This window comes from Salvelinus fontinalis, unplaced genomic scaffold (genome assembly GCF_029448725.1).
Source record: "Salvelinus fontinalis isolate EN_2023a unplaced genomic scaffold, ASM2944872v1 scaffold_0301, whole genome shotgun sequence".
NCBI lineage: Eukaryota > Metazoa > Chordata > Actinopteri > Salmoniformes > Salmonidae > Salvelinus > Salvelinus fontinalis.
Genome location: NW_026600510.1, coordinates 108002 through 130817, shown reverse-complemented (window position 1 = coordinate 130817; position 22816 = coordinate 108002). Strand labels below are relative to the sequence as shown.

General features: G+C 41.6%; 1 pseudogene; it reads right to left on the bottom strand.

Annotated features, from left to right (window-relative positions):
* Positions 1-1699: 1699 nt before the first annotated feature.
* The window catches only part of LOC129845417 (B-cell receptor CD22-like), a 40811-nt pseudogene continuing 19694 nt past the window's right edge, over positions 1700-22816 (bottom strand).

The window sequence follows — 22816 nt, the reverse complement described above, 5'->3', positions numbered from 1 at the left end:
TAAAGATCCCATGCCACTTATCATAAGAGTAGGGGTGTTAACCCTGGTGTCCTTGCTAAATTCCCAATCTGTCCCTCACACCATCACGGTCACCTAATCATCCCCAGCTTCCAATTGGCTGATTCATCCCCCTCCTCTCCCTGTAACTATTCCCCAGGTCGTTGCTGTAAATGAGAATGTGTTCTCAGTCAACTTACTTGGTTAGATAATATAAAAAATGTACCCCTGTATGCAGAACAATTTACCCATGGAGCGTGTCGACAACTTATTCCAGGTAACAGAACTAACCACAGGTCTGAATACTTCTGTAAATGTGATATTTCAGTATTTTTTATATACATTTGCAAACATTTTTAAATGTGTTTTTGGGTATTGTGTGTAGATTCAGGGGAAAATAAACAATTTCATCCATTTTAGAATAAGGCTGTAACTTAACAAAATGTGGAACAAGCCAAGGTGTCTGAATGCTTTCTGAATCCACTGTGGGCCTTGATTCAATCCTAATGTGCTTGTAGACAATGCTTTTATTTAAAGGCAGAGTTCCTGCGTTAGTGGAGATCACATTCAAGGTAAACACAGCAGATGTTGGCTCATTTGGAAATGACCTTTAAATGCTTTAGCACAGTTTCTAATTGGATCCAGGCCCCAGGGTTAGATACGTCTACATCCTGTGGTTTCTAATTGGATCCAGGCCCCAGGGTTAGACAATTCTACCTCCATTGTTTTCTAATTGGATCCAGGCCCCAGGGTTAAATAAGTCTACATCCAGTGTTTTCTAATTGGATCCAGGCCCCAGGGTTAGATAATTCTACATCCAGTGTTTTCTAATTGGATCCAGGCCCCAGGGTTAGACAATTCTACCTCCATTGTTTTCTAATTGGATCCAGGCCCCAGGGTTAGACAATTCTACCTCCAGTGTTTTCTAATTGGATCCAGGCCCCAGGGTTAGACAATTCTACCTCCATTGTTTTCTAATTGGATCCAGGCCCCAGGGTTAGATAATTCTACCTCCATTGTTTTCTAATTGAATCCAGGCCCCAGGGTTAGATAATTCTACCTCCATTGTTTTCTAATTGGATCCAGGCCCCAGGGATAGTTAATTCTACATCCATTGTTTATCACAAGGGTTTTAAAAGGACCCTCTAGACATAACCTCCTTATTGTTGCATTCTGACTTTGTGAACAACCAAAAGGTCAAATAGAGGTTATTTATATTTGTCCTGTTTCAGATGTAAGTGTGTAACCTGTACAGTGTGTGTGGTGTGAAATGGAAATAGTTTTTTGCATATCCCCCTCCCCTTGAGACACCCTCGGGGAGGAGAAAGGGTTGCATATTCAACTGTTTCTCTGTTAGAAAATGGACAAGAACAAAGAGGGTGTGGTCACCATTGAGGAATTTCTGGACAGGGTGCCCATATTTAGCCCCACAGCCTCCACCCTTAGCTCTCCTCTATCCCCAAACACAGACTCATTAGGGCTGTCAGGGGGGTAAAACCCCTCCATGGATCTCCACTCTCCCATCCGGCCCAATATCTACTGTCTGTTTACGGAATTCTGTGTGATTATTTAGTTAGTAAATATATAAGCCAATTTGTATATTGCTGATTCATTATGGAAACCAGAGTTCGTGCGGACAACCAATAATGTTCAGATGAGACTGAATGAGGTCAAGAATAATTGATGACTGAAATGGAAGAGATTTCGATCTGTAAGAGTTCATTCGGAAGACGGAACTCCTTTAAATAACTTCTCCGTGGTGCCCCAGGTTATTACTGAGGTAATTGTTACATGATTTAATTCAATCACGTAATCAATTAAACGTTAGGTAATCAATTTGATAAAATAGCATGTCATCACATTAATGACAGTCACAGACACTACAAAGTGATTAGAAACGTTGCATCAGAACCTTGAGGCAAAATATTACCATAACTTTGTCATAAAACCAATAATAAATGTATATGAACATACCAAGTAAACATATATTATGTGTATCATCTTACAGTACTGTAATATAATAATACAGTACTGTATAATGTAATAGAATAGTACTGTATAATGTAATAGAATAGTACTGTATAATGTAACAGAATAGTACAGTACTGTATACTGTAATAGAATAGTACAGTACTGTAGAATGTAACAGAATAGTATAGGACTCTATAATGTAATAGAATAGTACTGTATAATGTAACAGAATAGTACAGGACTGTAGAATGTAACAGAATAGTACAGGACTGTAGAATGTAATGGAATAGTACAGTAATGTAGAATGTAAAATAATAGTACTGTAGAATGTAACAGCATAGTACTGTAGAATAGAAGTATTGTTCCTGTGAGCAAACATCAAGAAGAAATTAAAACATATTTATAATGTTCTCAGCCTTCATATAAAATATAACTGGACATCGAGGCTATTTCAGAAAAACAAAGCAACGTTGTCTTCAGATTCTGTTCCACGTTACTTAAAAAATGAATGGAAAAATATTTAACATAAAAATTATTTACAAGGTTCCCCCTCTTATTCATCATAGTTTAAAAGGCAGAACTGGTCCTAGATCAGCTCTCCAACTAAGTGTGAATACAGTAGTCCTGTGTCTCAGTTGGTAGAGCCTGGTGTATGGGTTCCATTGGTTCTGGGTTTCTTGTGTTCAGGTCTTCTGGGTTTGTTGTGTTCAGGTCTTCTTGGTTCTGGGTTTGTTGTGTTCAGGTCTTCTGGGTTTGTTGTGTTCAGGTCTTCTTGGTTCTGGGTTTGTTGTGTTCAGGTCCTCTTGGTTCTGGGTTTGTTGTGTTCAGGTCCTCTTGGTTCTGGGTTTGTTGTGTTCGGGTCCTCTTGGTTCTGGGTTTGTTGTGTTCAGGTCCTCTTGGTTCTGGGTTTGTTGTGTTCAGGTCCTCTTGGTTCTGGGTTTGTTGTGTTCAGGTCCTCTTAGTTCTGGGTTTGTTGTGTTCAGGTCCTCTTGGTTCTGGGTTTGTTGTGTTCATGTCCTCTTGGTTCTGGGTTTGTTGTGTTCAGGTCCTCTTGGTTCTGGGTTTGTTGTGCTCAGGTCCTCTTGGTTCTGGATTTGTTGTGTTCAGGTCCTCTTGGTTCTGGGTTTGTTGTGTTCAGGTCTTCCTGGTTCTGGGTTTGTTGTGTTCAGGTCCTCTTGGTTCTGGGTTTGTTGTGTTCAGGTCCTCTTGGTTCTGGGTTTGTTGTGTTCAGGTCTTCTGGGTTTGTTGACTCTACTATAGATCGCAGAGGAGTCCTCAGCTGCTTGTGCTGCTGTGGGTCTGAAGAGAGAGAAACAGAAATTAAACAGAATCTGCTGCCCCTCAAAAAACCTTCATATACTCTTTATAGTGCATTACTTTGACCAAGGCCTATATGGCTCTGGTGAAAAGTAGTGCACTAAATAGGGAATAGGGTTCCATTTGGAACACAACACAGTTCCTCAAAACCACCACTCTCTCATTATATTGTTGGGTTTGTAAGGAAATGACATCACTAGTGGCCACTAGGGGTCAACTCTTTCCCTTATTAATGATGTCATGGTCTTCTCGTCCAATAAGCAGCAGCATATGAATGAGCTGTAATCAAGAATAAAGCTTGTTTACAACCAAATCTAAAAACATATGTAACTGGAATGTTATAGGAGGGTCAGATTTTCTTTTGTGACTTCACTTGTTTTTGAGAAACTATCCCCAAGCATCTATTCACTTCCTCCTCCTCGTTGTTCAGTAAGTGGCTCCAAAAACACCCACAACATCCTTTAAGAAACTAAAAAGCTCTAAGTAGTCTTTAGTGATGCAGGTCTTTACATGTTGTACACATGAAGTTGTGTCATTCTGAACTTAATCCACAACGTTATGTTCCATGTTGTTGAGACTTGAACGATGCTTCTCGTCCGTTCTAGCAGCATGATACACTGAGAATGGAACAGTTGGACGGGGAAACAGCAGGAGTCACACAAAATAGAATATAACGTTGTGGATAAAGTTTGGAATGACACTTTCATGTGTACAACTGTTACATCTAAAGACCTGCATCACTATACTGAGAGCTTTCTGTTTCTAAAAGACAGATTTGTGTTTTTGGAGCATTTGTTCATGTTTTTCAGAGCCTCTACTGCACAACGAGGATGAGGAAGTGAATTACTGGTTGGGGAAAGTTTCTCTAAAACAAGTGAAATCACAAAAAAAGGTGTCTGGACCTTTCTATAACATGGTATTTACATACAAAATAGAAATTTGGTTGGAAAAAAACAACTTCTGCTTTAATGTGGTGTATCACAATGCTCTAGAAATGTCTCTGTTATTTTAATGGCAGAATATGCTCACCGGTTGGAGTTACTGGGCCAGTTGAATTTCACAACATCGTACTGGACATCCTCGTCCTGTTTCTGGGGTGGATGCAGCTGGACGGTGGAGTACAGAGGCACTTCCTGGTTTTTGGAGTGAGAGAAGTGGACACTGGCATAGAGAACGTCATCCTGGTCGATGGTGGCCGCTGTCTGTGCTGCAGTAGGGGTGAATGCCACGCTTGATACGTTTTCATACACGGGACTAGAGTCTCCCTGATGGGAAGAGAGAACAGACAATATGAGTAGAAATGTCCCACAAAGCAATACAAATAATCTGATAATAACAGACTCACCTGTACATTCTCTGATGTGTCTCTTGTGTCAGAGGTGGATTTGGAGGCCTTCTTCCTGGTTTGCACATTAATTTATTCATTATTGAACGAATCAATGAACAAAGTAAGTTAATAAAAAAAGAGTTAGAGTGAAATAATCGTTTAAAGAATCTCTCACCTGAACCACATGAGTCCAGAGAGACAGAGGATGAGAACCAGAACAACCACTATGATTCCTACAGCTGCAGTCAGAACTGAGGTCTGTTTCCCTAAATTAAAATATGGATGATATGAGTCCTGGCATTTTATAAACTGAACATAAACATAGTTCAGGACAATAATACAACATTTGTTAACTGATCTAATCTCAACGTATATATAAAACAAAGTATGATAAGCCAAAGTATAATTATTAATATTAGTTTGTAACATAATGTTGTATTGAAATATTAAAGATGAAACTTCACCTGGTAAAATGATCATCAGAGCTGTAGAGTTCCTAGATCCTCTTCCATTCCAGGCCTCACAGTGGTAATGTCCATTGTCCTTAGACTTGAACTTACTTATGTTGTATATCTGTCCAAATCCATTTAGAAAAGTCTTATTTTGAAAGTACCAGGTGTATTTGTCCACAGGTGGGTTGGCATCACTGCTGCAGGTCAGAGTCACTGAACTGCCCTCCACTATTTCACCAGAGGGACTGACTGACACTGAGGTGTTCTTTGGGCCGTCTGGTGGACAATATGTAACAACAATGTTTTAAATAGTGTTTTACTTGTGATTGAAATATGAATTTAAATGTGATCCTCTGATCAAAAGATGAGGTTAGATGAACTAACACTGAACGTCCACAGACACAGAAGAAGAGTTGAGACGTCCATATTTATTCTCAGCCTCACAGTAATATTCTCCTCTGTCCTCAGAGCTGATGGTCGTGAAAGTGTATGTCTTTTCAGATCCTGTCAGTGAAGCTCCATTCTTCTTGTACCAGGTGTATTTGTCCACAGGTGGGTTGGCATCACTGCTGCAGGTCAGAGTCACTGAACTGCCCTCCACTATTTCACCAGAGGGACTGACTGACACTGAGGTGTTCTTTGGGCCATCTGGTAAAGGAGAATTTGTCAGAGGGGTAGGACATATTTACGACAGTAGTATATTTACAAATGACATGTCAAAAATATATTCTCTGTTAATATCATAAAACTAAAACTCTAACTCACACAAAACGTTAACAAATACTCATTTGGAGATGATATGCTTAAGGACTAATTAATTTAATTACAATTGTTTTGCTACCTCAGCATTCAAACACTGAGCTGTACTTTACTCACACTTCACATCCATGTTTATGGTCCTAGACCTGTCTGTCCCCATCTCATTCTGGGACTCACAGTAGTACTCTCCAGTGTCAGATGACTGGATTTGATTGAAGACATGCTGTGGTCCTGCCTTACTCTGATAGTCACCTCCATTCTTCTTGTACCTCCAGGTGTAACTCTGGACAGGTGGGTTGGCATCACTGCTGCAGGTCAGAGTCACTGAACTGCCCTCCACTATTTCACCAGAGGGACTGACTGACACTGAGGTCTTTGGTTTATCTGATGTAAAATACCAAAAATTATGTCAAAGTAATATTATCAATGAGTAAAACAATGATTTTGTCTAAAATGATTGATAAAGTAAGACATCTCTCTTTTCCCTGAATACATGATACTTGCTAAGTAGAATACTGTACTATTATTGTACTGTACTCACACACTGCAGGAGAGCTGAGGTCCTCATTGCCTTTCACAGCACAGAAGTAGCTGTCTACAGCATTAGGGAGGACTGAATAGAGGGACATCTTCTCAGTTACAACCTGTCCGTTCTTGTACCAGATGTAGGTGGGGTTGGGTTTGTCAGTCAGAGGACAGGTGGTGCTACAGGTCAGTGTTCTCTGTCCCTCTGCAGCAGGAGTCACCTTCACCAGCAGACCTGAAACAATATGTATAAAACCACATACACCTCTGTGTTAACAGGATGGTTAATTTATTTTCTCCTGTAATTCAATATGATATTTTATTGTAAAATACAGTGTAGTATTACCTGTGACAGACAGAGTTGTTCCTGGGAAACTATGACCCCATTCAACGTTGTATGTTTTAAAAGTGAAACGATACTCAGCTGAGTCCTCCTCTCTCACATCTGTGATTCTCAGGATGGAGGGACCTTCGTTTCTCCATGTCTCTTTGTCAGTGTACTTCACACGACCTGCATATCCTGGGTCTGTGGTTAGGTCTTCAGGTGTCGACTTATCACTTCTAAACCAGAACGTTGATGTGGTGTAATAATAACCAGCATAAATACAGGATATGTCCACTGTTGACCCCTTCAAGACACAGATTGTCTCTTGGTGTAAGTCACTCTGTTGCATCTCTGACCCTGAACACCTGAAACACAGTGACATAACAAGAGGTCAACTGGATTATATTCTCAGTTCTTTCTAGAAATTCTATAACTTCTCAAATCACACAGTGAAACCAACACACAGAGGTTAAACAGTATTGTTAATTAAATAAACACTCACACACAGCAGGAGAGTGGAGATCCTCATGGCCTTTTACAGCACAGGAGTAACTGTCTTCATAGTTACTGGAGACTGGGTCTTTGTACTGGGGGGAGGTGCTCTCATCTAGATGTTGTCCGTTCTTGTACCAGATGTAGGTGGGGTTGTCAGTCAGAGTACAGGTGGTGCTACAGGTCAGTGTCTTATACTCTGAATTCTGTTTAGGAGTCACATTCACCTGAAAACCTGAATTAAAGGGGAGTAAAAACCGAGTACATCGTTTAAAATTAATGATTCATTTCCTGACTCTTCAACACTGTATAATGTGCTGTGCAGTGTTACCTGTGACCTGTATATCATAATGTTCTGTAAGTGTAGTATTACCAGTATATCATAATTGTCACGCCCTGGCCTTAGTATTCTTTGTTTTCTTTATTATTTTAGTTAGGTCAGGGTGTGACATGGGGGAATGTTTTGTGTTTTGTCGGTTTTGGGTGGTTATATGGTAAAGGGGGGTGTTGGGTGTAGTGTATGGGTTTGTGTTGAGTGAATGTGTCTAGCTGTGTCTATGTTGGGTGTAGTTGTCTAGGAAAGTCTATGGTTGTCTGAATGGGTTCCCAATTAGAGACAGCTGATTTCTGTTGTCTCTGATTGGGAGCCATATTTAAGGTAGCCATAGGCTTTAGTTTGTTGTGGGTAATTGTCTATGTTATACGTTTGTAGCCTGTGTGTGCACTACGTTCTTAGCTTCACGGTCGTTTGTTTTGTTTTGTTAGTTTTTTTTGTAAGAGTGTTTCTTTTCGTGTTACGTCTTCGTCATCAATATTAAAAGGAAGATGTATTTCTCACACGCTGCGCCTTGGTCATCTCTCTCTCCTATTGACGATCGTGACAATAATGTTCTGTAAGTGTAGTTTTACCAGTATATCATAATGTTCTGTAAGTGTAGTATTACCAGTATATCATACTTTTCTGTAAGTGTAGTATTACCAGTATATCATAATGTTCTGGAAGCGTAGTATTACCAGTATATCATATTGTTCTGGAAGTGTAGTATTACCAGTATATCATATTGTTATGTATAATAATAATAATGTATATCATCATGTTGTGTAAGTGCAGTATTACCTGTCACAGTCAGACTGGTTCCTGGGAAACTATGACCCCATTCAACGTTGTATGTTTTAAAATTGAAGCGATACTCAGCTGAGTCCTCCTCTCTCAGATCTGTGATTCTCAGGGTGAAGGGAGCTCCGTATGTTCTAGTGTACTTCACACGACCTGCATACCCTGGGTCTGTGGTTAGGTCTTCAGGGGTCGACTTATCACTTCTAAACCAGAATGTTGATGTGGTGTAATAATAACCAACATAAGTACAGGATATGTCCACTGTTGACCCCTTCAAGACACAGATTCCCCTCTTGGTGTAAGTCACTCTGTTGCAGCTCTGACCATCAACACCTAAAACACAGTGACAAGAGGGCATGATTTTTATAGTGTAATCATGAGCTACAGCAATCCAGAATAGTTATGCCATCCTGTATTTTGTTGCAGTTTGGTTAGATAACTGTGAGGGATGTTTAGCAGACAGAAAGTTCTACTTGAAAAGTTATACTAGAAAACTGAGTTTCATTCATACTCACACACTGCAGGAGAGTGGAGATTCTCATTGCCTTTTACAGCACAGGAGTAGCTGTCTTCATAGTTACTGTAGACTGAGTATTTGTACTGGGGGGAGGTGCTCTCATCTAGATGTTGTCCATTCTTGTACCAGATGTAGGTGGGGTTACCAGTCAGAATACAGGTGGTGCTACAGGTAATTGTCACCCAATTTTGCCAAATTGAAGGAGTCAACTTCACCTGCAGAGCTGGAGTAGATCACACCATTAAAACCCTGCATCACCTGTTCTCTAGTTTAATCACATGATGCAAGACATTCTCAAACTCATTTAATTCTCAAATCTGTTTCATATATACAAATCCAATTTCTAGACCTAAATGGACAGTAGATATTAATTGAACAGACTAGCAGTATAAAGCCTGTACCTGTTACGGACAGAGTGACTCCAGGATTATAAGAGCTGTCGCTTTCCTCATCCTCAGATGAGGTGAGGAGAGAAGGATCTTCAGACCAATATGCGGAGTCAGGGAAATATGCCATCTTTTTATTTAATACAAAAACTGATGACACGAAAACAAACACTTTAACAAACTACAAAATAAGAAAACGACGTACACGCAACCTGAACATAAACTTACATGGACAAACGTAAACTCACGAACAGGAACGGACATCGAAACATACGAACAGCCAAACAGCTCCAAAAGTGAATACATCTAACATAACGAAGACATCACAGGAGACAATCACCCACAAACAAACAGTGAGAATGCCCTACCTAAATATGACTCTTGATTAGAGGAAAATGCAAACCACCTGCCTCTAATCAAGAGCCATACCAGGCAAACCTAAACCAACATAGAAACAGATAACATAGACTGCCCACCCAAAACACATGCCCTGACCATAAACACATAAAAACTAACATAAATAGGTCAGGACTGTTACAAGGATCACCATAATATCTCCCTTCAGTCTGATCTGTTATAAACCTGAACTTGTATGTAGCTGAGTCTCTCTCTCTCAGGTGTGTGATTCTCAGTGTGTGACCATTCTTCTTATCCCCATGATACTCCAGACGACCTGTATACTCCGGGTCCTGACCTATATCTTCAGGTTCTACCCCAGTCTCCCATTCAGTGAACCAGAAGGTTGATGTGACTGTACCACTGGGATATGTGTAAGAGCAGGACATCTCCACTGTTGACCCCTTCAAGACACAGATACTCTGAGTGGTGTAAGTCACACTCCAGCCATACTGGCCCAGTACAACTGAAACACACAGTCACACAACACAATGGTGTCAGAATGATGACAAGGTATATTGGCTCACACTGAAGGTAGGATTTGTCCACACTTTGTTGCCATAGTTCCTGATTTGAGTGTGAATGGAAACCACAGATAAGCATCACTCAGTGAGTTGTGAAAGATAACTATTTAAAGTGAAGTGGAGACTCCTAACAGAACACACCAGAATATCATTATGACTCTTAACCTTTTAGAAATGTCTGTAGATTGATAAACAGAGAACTAAAAGATAAGAATGAGACCATACCTGCTACAGACCAGAGAAAGACCACCAACACACTTCCTGCTGTTCTCAAGGCCATTGTTGCATCTCCCACCCTGCAGTCTTAGAAACATAAACAACAACTCACTCTATAGCTGGTGAATAACTACATACAAACCATCAGGGGCAGCAGGTAGGGCTCTAGTCAAAGTAGTGCACTCTATAGCTGGTGAATAACTACATACAAACCATCAGGGGCAGCAGGTAGGGCTCTAGTCAAAGTAGTGCACTCTATAGCTGGTGAATAACTCCATACAAACCATCAGGGGCAGCAGGTAGGGCTCTAGTCAAAGTAGTGCACTATATAGCTGGTGAATAACTACATACACACCATCAGGGGCAGCAGTTAGGGCTCTAGTCAAAGTAGTGCACTCTATAGCTGGTGAATAACTACATACAAACCATCAGGGGCAGCAGGTAGGGCTCTAGTCAAAGTAGTGCACTCTATAGCTAGTGAATAACTACATACATACCATCAGGGGCAGCAGGTAGGGCTCTAGTCAAAGTAGTGCACTCTATAGGGAATATGGTGTAATTTGGGATGCAGATATAACAACACATCATCATCACAGCCTTGAGTGGATGGTGTGTAAATAACATCACAATAGTTTGGTAATATGGAGTGTCAGCGGTGTCGGCAGGTAGCCTAGTGGTTAAGAACGTTGGGCCAGTAGCTGAAAAATTACTGGTTCAAATCCCAGAGCTGGCAAGGTGGAAAAATCTGCCAATATGAGCAAGGCAGTTACCACCAGCTTGAATGATAACTCCTATCCCCAAGCTGTGAGGCTGAACAGCAAGTCAAACATACCTTTTATATCATCATTATACGATAGTGTCTGTATTCACCAAGTGTCTCAGAGTAGGATCTAGGATTAGTTATCTCATTTAGATCATAATTATATAGACCAGGAGGACCTGATCCTAGATCAGCACTCCAAGTCTGAGACCCTTGAGAACATGACTTGTGGCTAAAAACTAAAAAACATATTTCAAGATATCAAGAGTACTTACAGACTGAAGGGGAGAGGTCTTGTAGAGTGAGTCAACTGACTGGTAGTGAGTGGGAACTGCTAGTAAGTGTCAGTTCTGTGGTTGATACATATTTAAAGTAGAACACAAGTAGCTGATGCAGAACTGTCCTTTCCTTCCTCTTTAAGTCATTAACATGCATGAGGAACAGAACAGCACATCAGAATAGTGTTTACTATAGCCTACTATTTGGAATGTTTATAATATATTAGAATGTGTTTACTATAGCCTACTATTTGGAATGTTTATAATATATTAGAATGTGTTTACTATAGTCTACTATTCAGAATGTTTATAATATATTAGAATGTGTTTACTATAGCCTACTATTTAGAATGTTTATAATATATTAGAATGTGTTTACTATAGCCTACTATTTAGAATGTTTATAATATATTAGAATAGTGTTGCCTTGCCCCTCTCAGTTCTACATGGAACAGGTCAAAGTTCTATATATATATATTTATTATTATTTATCCAGCCTTATTTTACCAGGTAAGTTGACTGAGAACACATTCTCATTTACTGCAACAACCTGGGGAATAGATAAAAGGGGGATGAATGAGCCAATTCAAATCTGGGGATGATTAGGTGGAACGAGGGCCAGATTGTGAATTTTAGCAGTGGACACCAGGGTTAACACCCCTACTCTTACAATAAGTGCCATGGGATCTGTAGTGACCACAGAGAGTCAGGACACCCGTTTAACATCCCATCCAAAAAGACAGCACCCTACACAGGGCAATGTTGCCAATCACTACCATGGGGCATTGGGATGTATATATTTTTAAACCAGAGGAAAGAGTGCCTCCTTCTGGCTCTCCAACACCACTTCCAGTAGCTTCTGGTCTCCCATCCAGGGACTGACCAGGTGAACACTGCTTAGCTTCAGAAGCGAGCCAGCAGTGGGATGCAGGGTGGTATGCTGCTAACAGTTGGCTGGTTCCATGGACTTGTAAGTAAGCATTTCATGGTAAGGTCTACACCTTCCATTAGATTTTCCTTCTATTCTACAAACCCATTCAATTCACACTCCTCATCAGCTGCATCAAAGTGGTACTGAAGGTTCCAGTGTTCTAGACTAGAGCTCTACCTACTGGAATCTCAACATTACTGCAGTGTTCTAGACTAGAGTTCTCCCTACTGGCATCTCAACATTACTGCAGCCTCCAGTCCTGATGTCCTTATTCATTTGTGCAGTAATATGAATAGAATGAATGGATACTGTTCCATTAATTCCAGCCATTCCTCCTATATCTCTGCCCACCAGCATCCTCTGTTGTACAGTACTAGTAGTAAGTTTATCTAGCAGAGGCATCAATGAACATCACCATAGCCTGCTGTATTGACTGTGTAGTGTGTTGTAGTCTGCTGTCCATAAATAATGTAATTTAGCAGATGCCTTTATCCAAAGCGACTTACAGTTAGTTATATGTGCATATATTTTACGTATGGGTGGTCCAGGGAACAAAACCCATCACGTTGCAGGTGCCATGCTCTACCAACTGAGCTACAGAGGACCATATTCTATAAAGTCTAATGTGCATATATAGATTTCTGATATGATTCAGGAGGCCTGTCAGAGGACAGACAGGAAAGGAGAACAGGAAAGTGATTGTGTTCATCTAAACCAACGAACCACCATCACTGTGTCTCATGTTAATACTACTCCTAAACACAACCCACCATCACTGTGTCTCATGTTAATACTACTCCTAAACACAACCCACCATCACTGTGTCTCATGTTAATACTACTCCTAAACACAACACACCATCACTGTGTCTCATGTTAATACTACTCCTAAACACAACCCACCATCACTGTGTCTCATGTTAATACTACTCCTAAACACAACCCACCATCACTGTGTCTCATGTTAATACTACTCCTAAACACAACACACCATCACTGTGTCTCATGTTAATACTACTACTATACACAACCCACCATCACTGTGTCTCATGTTAATACTACTCCTAAACCTCTTATGAAGCATCCACTCACTCCAATCACTCTTTCTCTCACTCTTACTTTCGGCCATTTTCAAAATATCTCCACCACAATCTGTTGCTCTCAGAGCTCTTAAAATAGCATGCACAAGTCTTTATGTGAAATCACATGTACAATGTACCTCCCATCTTTTGTAGCTCACAATATAGTTCAGTATTTGTCAATGGTGCCAATAATGTTGGTCGTGACTGTATATCCCACAATAAGATTAATATGTCAAAATACATTTATACTCACACACACACAGTTATACTTGACCCTGTTATACTTTGACAGTGAACATGACCCTATTGAATGGAGATCTGGTTATTACTGGCAAACTCTACTGATCATGTTTTAAACATGTAAATTAATAAACTGAACTAAACTAAACACATGAAATCACAGTCCAGGATCAGTATTCACAAAGTGTCTCAGAGTAGCAGTGCTGATCTGGGATCAGTTTAGCCTTTTAGATCATAATTATACGGACCATCTGAGACACTTTATGAAGACAGGCCCTGATGTAACAACCAAAACACAGTTCAAAATAAACCAACAAGTACAAAGATACAGTAAGTCATGTGATGTATGGCTAAAAACATCAAAACTAAAACTATATTTCAAGAAATCGTCAAGTGTACTTACAGAGTGAAGCGAAGGGGAGAGGTCTTGAACAGTTAGTCAACGTACTGTCACTGCGTGGAAACAAGAAGTAGTCTACTGTAAGTGTTAGTAGAAGCAGGCGTAGCCTAAGTGTGAGTTCTGTGGTTGACACATTTTAAAAGTAGCCTAGTCAGGTCATTAACATGCAGGAACAGCATGTCACATAAGGGATGTTACTGTATCTAAATAGAAAATGTGCTAAAGTCAGAATACTGTAGTTGCATTTCTTTATTTGAGGTGTGGACCTACATGTTTTACAAGAGACACAATGTGACCCATTCCCATCACTCTTCATCAGCTGGTACTGAAGGTTCCAGAACAGATGAAAGGGGAGTGTCTTTGGTTCCAGTGTTCTAGACTAGAGCTCTCCCTACTGACATCTCAACATTACTGCAGTGTTCTAGACTAGAGCTCTCCCTACTGACATCTCAACATTACTGCAGCTTTCAGGCTTCAAATGTCCCTAATAGTCCGATCAAAATATACAAAATAGAAGGTAGAACATTTTCAAAAATATATATAGATTAAACCAGGCATGCACATAAAAGTACTGTTATTGGGACTTATGTTGACCTGGCATTTGAATTGAGTGAATTAGTGATCTCAGCTAGTTTGTTAGCTACATGAAGCTGCTGTTATTCAGTGATAAACAAGTATTTTTGTGCATCACACAGCTCCACCACTGGAGTCCTGAGGGGCGGAGAGGTCCACCACTGGAGTCCTGAGGGGAGGAGAGATCCACCACTGGAGTCCTGAGGGGAGGAGAGGTCCACCACTGGTGTAGTGGCTTCCTTTCCTCTTTACCATAGCCACTGCCCAAGCCTGAAGCGGGGTTGTTTCGGACGCATACAGTCCACACTTAACGTTTCCAAACGGCCAAACATTCAATGAGATCCAGGGATATGGTGCAACAAAAAATGTTTATTCTTCTTATCTAACAAAAAGGTATTCTCCAATCAACTTAAAGCAGAGATTACTTGAAATGCAAATACATAATATAATATGACCTGTCTGTCTTTCTGTATGTATGTCTATGTCTATATGGTCAAAAAACTATACCGCTCCCGCATCTAGCAAGGACTCCCCCCCCCGAAGGCCCAACTTCCTGCCTTTATACTAACACAATTAACACAGTACAATGAATGGGCAAGAGGGGGGGCCAAAAACTGAGTTACACTAATAACAAATGAATATATCTCAATCCGGTAAATAAATCATAAAGGTACGTACCTAATATTTCATCATATACATTAATATTTAATATATTTACACAAATGTACATGGAGCTCAGTATGTTCAGTCTTTTATACAAATATGCCCAAATCGGCTCTAACATACCGGCCCCTAATTGTTGACTGCACTGAATGCACAACAATTACTTAATATTCAAACGTAGAGCCAATACAAAAACATTCTATACCAGAGCACCATTACAGTTCATAGCTATATACAAATATACAAGGTGCCATATAGGAAAATAGTCCATAGATCTCAGTCTGAGTTGAAGTGTAAAGGTGTTCAACTTCCAAAAAATGTCAAGAGTTTGACGTCCAAAAAATGTATGACATCAAAGAATGTAAGAGTACGACATCAACGAATCAGAGGTGCACATGATTCAAAGATGGAGCACTGTGTGTGTGTGTGTGTGTGTGTGTCTCACTTCGTCGCCTCAAGGAGCAGACAGAGTTTATTGATAGGTCTCTGTAAGATATTGGTCTTAGTCTTAACCATGACGCTCCGGACAAGACCTTTGGCCCCTGGCAAAGCCTTCACCACACGCCCCATTAGCCAAGAGTTCCTTGGGGCGGTGTCATCGACGATGACCACAAGGTCACCAGGACTGAAGTTTCTCTTAGTTTTGTTCCACTTGTTCCGCTCCTGCATAAGTGGAAGATACTCCCTGATCCATCTCTTCCAGAAGAGGTCAGTGATATATTGTACTTGCTTCCATCTCCTTCGTGAGTATAGGTCACTTCTCTGGAATAGTCCTGGTGGCAGGACTGGCTTTGCTTTCAGATGAAGCAGATGGTTCGGAGTCAGGGGTTCTAGATCGTTAGGGTCATTTGTTACAGTAGTGATTGGTCTGTCGTTCATAATCGCCTCAACTTCACACAAGGCTGTCTGCAAAGCCTCATCATCCAGTACTTGCTCTTTAAGGACTGAATAGAGGATCTTTTTCACCAGTCGGATCAACCTCTCCCATACCCCCCCATGGTGGGCTCCAGAGGGAGGGTTGAATGACCATGTCACTCCTTCCTTCAGTAATTTATTTTGAATCTTGTTGTGATCCAGCTCTTTCAGAGCTTCTCCTAGCTCTCTGTGTGTTCCAACAAAGTTGGTGCCATTGTCTGTTCTGATACTTGTTACTGGGCCCCTTCGACAGATGAACCTGCGCAGGGCATTGATGCAGGAATCAGTATCCAGATAACTAGCAACTTCTAGATGGACAGCTCGACTCACAAGGCAAGTAAAGATCACACCATACCGCTTCACATGAACGCGGCCTCGCTTCACCTCTATGGGGCCAAAGTAATCTATGCCCACATGGGTGAAAGGCGGCAAATCAGGTGCTACCCGATCTTGTGGAAGGTCAGCCATCTTCTGTTCTCCAGCTCTAGCTTGCATCCGCCTGCAGAAGACACAGCTCTTAAGGATCTTTCTTGCTAAGGAGTTGGCACAGGGTATCCAATATCGCTGGCGAAGTCTAGAAAGCATGTGACCTCTCCCAGAGTGGCCAACCTGCTCATGGATGTGGAGTAAGATCAGTCTGGAGATGTAGGAGTCTTTGGGCAGGATCATAGGATTCTTTAGTTCCGTAGGCATAGCAGCTTTGCTTAACCTTCCTCCTACTCTCAGAATGCCATTGTCAACTATTGGGTCAAGCTTACAGATTGAGCCGCTTCTCTTGGCACATTGTTTTCCTTTTACAACTAGTGCAATTTCTTGTTTAAAGTGCTGTCGTTGCTCAAATCGAATGATGACCTTTTCTGCTTCATCTAGGTCATCTACAGACAGACTTTCTTTTCCAAACGTCAGTTTGAACTTGTCAATTTGTTCCTTCAGTGAGTTTGTCAGACTCTGATCTGATCCTGGATCAGTTTGGGTGAGAACTTTCCTTTTCTGGCTTAACTGTAGTAGAAGTCTCTTCAGTTTCAGCATCCAGGCAACTGCTTTCTTCAAGCTGTTCCATGTTGAATAGTACTCAATCAGTTTGCTGGTCGGACTCTTTTCTTCCACACATGTACTGTTTACGATGACGTCTTTTCTCACCTCTGGATCATCTGGAGGGATGGAGCCAAGCTCCTCGGGGACTTTCGGCCATTGTGTTTCTGTTTTCTCCAGGAATTCTGGTCCTTTGCGCCATCTCTTTGAGTTCAGGAAAGTTTCAACATGTAATCCTCTTGAGGCATCATCGGCTGGGTTGTGTTTGGAGTTCAAATACCTCCACTGTTTTGCTTTCGATAGGTCACGGATCATAGCAACCCTATTAGCCACAAAAGTATGGAATCTCTTGGTATCGTTGCGGATGTATTTTAGCACCGACTGGCTGTCTGTCCAGAAAGTTGACTCCTCAAGTTCAATCTGGAGCTCCAACCTTAACATCCTGTCCACTCGCACTGCCAATGTTGCTGCAGCAAGTTCCAGTCTGGGGATCGTCATCTGCTTGAGTGGAGTCACCCTTGATTTCCCCAGTATGAATGCGATGTGGACCTTTTCCATAACGTTTGTGAACCTAAGGTAGCTTGCCGTGCCATAACCTTGTTCACTTGCATCACCGAAGTGATGCAGCTGTGCGGTCTTGATTTGACCAAAGTTCTCAGGCATCATACACCTGTCTATCTGGAATCTGGAGAGCTGGTCCAGCTCTGAGAGCCATCTCTTCCATGAAATAGAGTGTTCTTCAGGGATAACTTCGTCCCATCCACACTTTAGCTTGCAGAGCACTTGAAGAATTTGCTTTGCCTTTAATACGAATGGGGCGAGGAAACCTAATGGATCATAAATAGAGCTGACAGTTGAGAGAATACCTCTTCTTGTAAGGGGTCTGTTCTTGACAGTGACCTGGAAGGTAAACACATCCCTTTCAATGTTCCATCGGATTCCAAGTGCTCTTTCAACAGGCAGCTTTTCTCTGTCCAGGTCCAGTTCTTTTATCTGCTTGGCTTTGTGTTCATCAGGGATAGAAGCTAGTACAGTGCGGCTGTTGCTGACCCACTTGGTCAATTTGAACCCACCTTGAGAGCACACATCCCTGAGGTTTCTTGTGAGAGCTATGGCTTGTTCTTCTGTGGCCACTGACTTGAGGCAGTCATCAACATAGAAGTTGGACTTGACTGTTTGAATCACCTCTTCATCGTACCCCTCACAGTTGTCTTCTGCAGTCTTCCGCAGTGCAAAGTTTGCACAACTTGGAGAGGATATAGCACCGAAAAGATGTACTGTCATTCTGTACTCCTCCAATCTTTTGTTAGTATCACCATCCGGCCACCATAGGAATCGCAGGAAGTCTAAGTCATCTTCATGGACACGTACTTGATGGAACATTCCTTCGATGTCTGCCATCATGGCAATGTGCTCTTGCCGAAATCTTAGCAAGACTCCTATAAGCGTGTTTGCCAGGTCAGGGCCTTGAAGGAGTTCACTGTTAAGAGATGTACCTTTATAGGATGATGAACAGTCAAACACCACTCGTATCGTTCCTTTGCGCTTATGGTGAACGCCATGGTGTGGTATGTACCATACCTTGCCTTTCTCTCTGAGGAGCTGTTCTTGTGGTACCTTCTCGGCGTAACCTTTTGTTATCATCTCTTCCATGAAGCCTTTGTACTCTGCAGCGTAACCTTTGTCCTTCTTGAACTTCCTGATAATATTTAGAGCCCGCTGCTTTGCCATGTCACGGTTGTTTGGCAGGAATACATCTTTGTTGCGAAAGGGCAACGGTAAGTAGTAGTGATGGTCTTTGAGGGTTATGGAGCTTGATACAATCTCCATAAACCTACGATCCTCAGCTGACATCTCACTTTTCTCTTCATACTCTCTCTCAGGGAAGTCATGGTTGTACTGATTTACAAGAAGAACCCCCAGGTCGGCCATTGAGATACAATTGGCCATCACCGTAGGATGCCCAGATTCTTCTGCCATGGTACAACTGTTGAGAGGACCATTCATCACCCATCCAAAGAGGGTTTTCACTGCATACGGTCCGTTGCCTTGGCTATTTATGATTTGCCAGGGTTCCATTGCCTTTGGAGCATTTACGCCAATCAGAAGTTCGACGTCGGCATCAATCTCCTTCAACTGAACCTCTTTCAGGTATGGCCACCTTTTGAGATCTTTCTGAGTGGGAATGTTCTCTCTTGTCACTGGGATCTTATGTTGGGTGTAGACCTTTGGTAATGCAAGAAATGTGTCGCCTTCCACATTGCCAATCTCTAATCCAGATATCTCAAAGCTCTTGGTAGGACTCTCCTGCCCCATTGTGCGTAGCAGAATTTCAGTCGCACTGCCTTTAGCTTGCAACTGCCTCATGAGTCTCTCCGTACAAAATGTTGCTGAGCTACCAGAATCGAGAAACGCATAGGTTAACACAGACTTGCTTCCATTTGCCACCTTTACTTGAACTGGCACAATTGCAAGTGCACAATCTGTACCGGCCCCGGTATCTTCACCAGCTTCCAGTGAAACAAGAGCACTGCTGACAGTCTCCTCCCGCTTTACTGCTACACCACTCATATCTGCCTTTTGAGATCTAAATCTCTCTCTTCCCTCAATGTGCAGGATAGTGGGGTGCTTTCTTTGACAGCTCTGACAGGTCATCCTTCTTTTACATTCTCTGCTTAAGTGTCCTCTCATCAAACAGCCAAAACAAAGGCCTTTTGATCTCAGAAACTCAACCTTGAATTCATGTGGCTGTGCCTTCACCTGTTGGCAGTCGACCAATAAATGCGCACCAGCACAAAATATACATGAGATACTGGGAGCATCAGAAGGGTAGGTGCCTGGTCTCTTTACTTTGAATGTTTGTTCTTTTAAAGGTTTTTCAGAGTCACAATCTGCCACTACAGCTACTGTAGTGGCAAAGCTGCTTCCCCTACTCTTGGACTTGAACTGCTGTTTAAAGTCAGCTTCTGTTTTGGGTTTTAAAAACCTTTTGTTGTACAGGGGATCTTGAATATCTCCATACAACGGATCCTGCAGTATTTTGGCCTGTTTTTCCATGAACGTTACCAGGTCACTGAACTGGGCCCTCAGGTGACTTCTCTCTAAAATATCACATGCCATAGACCTCCATTTTTCCCTTAGTTTGTAGGGAAGTTTTGACATGATCAGCTTTATGTTGGAGGGAAGATTAAGCTCTTCCATGTTCTGTAGGTCTTGCATAGCGTTACAGCAACCTCTTAGATAGAGTGCATAACCACCCAGTCCCTTTCCATCATCGGGTTTGATGTTTGTCCAGTTCCAAGCCTTTTCCATGTAAGCAGTGGTGACTTTGATTTCATTGCCAAAGTGTTCCTTTAACAGCCTCTTAGCTACTGCATAGCCTCTTCTGGCTTCCATATGCAGACAACTACGGACCAGATCCTTGGGCTGACCAGAGGTGTATTGTTCCAGGTAATAGAGCCTATCCTGGTGACTGCTTGTCTTATCTTCTATACCATGCTCAAATGCACGCATGAATGGCCTAAAGTTTAGAGGATCACCGTCAAACATAGGTATCTCCCTAACAGGGAGTGTGGCTTGTTTGTGCTGTAGTACAAGGAGGTCAGCAATTTCATTCTGCCTTTGCATGACAGTAGAGAGGTTATCATGGCTGGTATTATGGCTGATACCCGCAGTGTTGATTCTGTGTTGATTGCTAGACCTTGCTGTTGGCTGCTGAAGAGTGTGTTTTACGACTGTTTTCGGAATAGGGTTTGATGGCTTTGTGGTCGGTTGTTGTAAAACTCTTTGTAGTGGGGTCTTTGGAACTGCACCTAATGCAGCAAACTCAACAGGTGATGGTTCAGGTTCCACATAGACCTCTGGTTCCTGTTTCTCAAAATAAGAGTTCATTCCATCTTCTTGGCTTAGTAAATGGGCTGCCACGGAATGGGATTGAGAAGTTGACTCAGTACTCTCCAGGACCTTTAGTTTGGCATTATATGCTGCTATGTCCGTTTCCAGTGCCATTTTTTCCATCCTAACATTCAGTTGAGCTTTCTCCAGTTCCAATGCATGCTTGTCTTGTAATGATGCTTGGCGAGCTAGTAGAGCTGCTCGTTCTGCCTCGGCTTTAAGGCGTTCAGAGGACACTGAGGAAGCAGTCTTAGAATACTTAGTTTTACTTGATATTTTTGACACATTGGAAATACTGTCATGTGGTTCAATGAGCGTTTGTGGCTCAACTTCAGCCTTTTTCCATATTTCCACCTCCTTCAGGAAATGTTCATAAGTTCTCATTCTTGGTTGATAATAGTTAATGCTCTCCTGTTCCTGTTCCTCCTCTGTGACCAGCTCTAGCACAGATTCATGAGCATTCTTAAAGTCATTGAGCACAGCATCAAATGCTTCAAGACTCTCATTCACAGTTGCAATGTTTCCTCCATCAACAAGAAGGACTTTTATTTCATTCATTTTGCGTGTACACACTCCAAGTTTGCCTCTCCGGGCTGCATAGAGTGAATTTAGATGCTCCTCTGCCCTCTCCAGTGGAGTCTTATTTGGGATTTCCTCCTCCATCATTCACTTTTAGTTCACTCAATTTACAATGACACGGTTGTTGGTTTGATTGTTAAACGTAATGCCCCTTTAGACCTCCTTTAATCTTTAAAAACACAGTCATCCATTTCAGCATATTGACCCATTTTGAATTGCACATGTGCAAGTTTGGCATTTTAGATGCGTTTTAAACATTTCATCCCGTTGAGGTTTTGTCCCTTTAATGAAGTTAACACGCAGTATCTTTAGATCCTTAAGTTGCATTCGTTGCGTTGATGCATTGCATTTCCACGTTAGGCCAAATATTAGATATATGATTAGGCTACATTGTGCATAGGATCTGTGTTTCCCAAACTTAAACTTCTTAATTGTTTTCACAGCGCTGTATTTTGAATTCCATTCCCAAGTTTATCAAACATTCCAATTATAAGCACATTTGCGCTTCCATAATATGCATGATCAAACGATCGCATTGAACAGGGCAGCTCATTCATTCGCAGTGGTTACTCACGGCTGGCGAAATCTAGGAGTTCAAATCCTTCCAAGCGAGCTGTCCTTATGGTCCGAATGCAATTACAAATAGAACAAAATCCAGCGTGTGTCCGAACCGGAGATTTCCTTCCGGTAGTAATCCTTCACGGAGTTTTTTGACTTGAATGTAGTGGCTTCCTTTCCTCTTTACCATAGCCACTGCCCAAGCCTGAAGCGGGGTTGTTTCGGACGCATACAGTCCACACTTAACGTTTCCAAACGGCCAAACATTCAATGAGATCCAGGGATATGGTGCAACAAAAAATGTTTATTCTTCTTATCTAACAAAAAGGTATTCTCCAATCAACTTAAAGCAGAGATTACTTGAAATGCAAATACATAATATAATATGACCTGTCTGTCTTTCTGTATGTATGTCTGTATGTCTATATGGTCAAAAAACTATACCGCTCCCGCATCTAGCAAGGACTCCCCCCCCCGAAGGCCCAACTTCCTGCCTTTATACTAACACAATTAACACAGTACAATGAATGGGCAAGAGGGGGGGCCAAAAACTGAGTTACACTAATAACAATTGAATATATCTCAATCCGG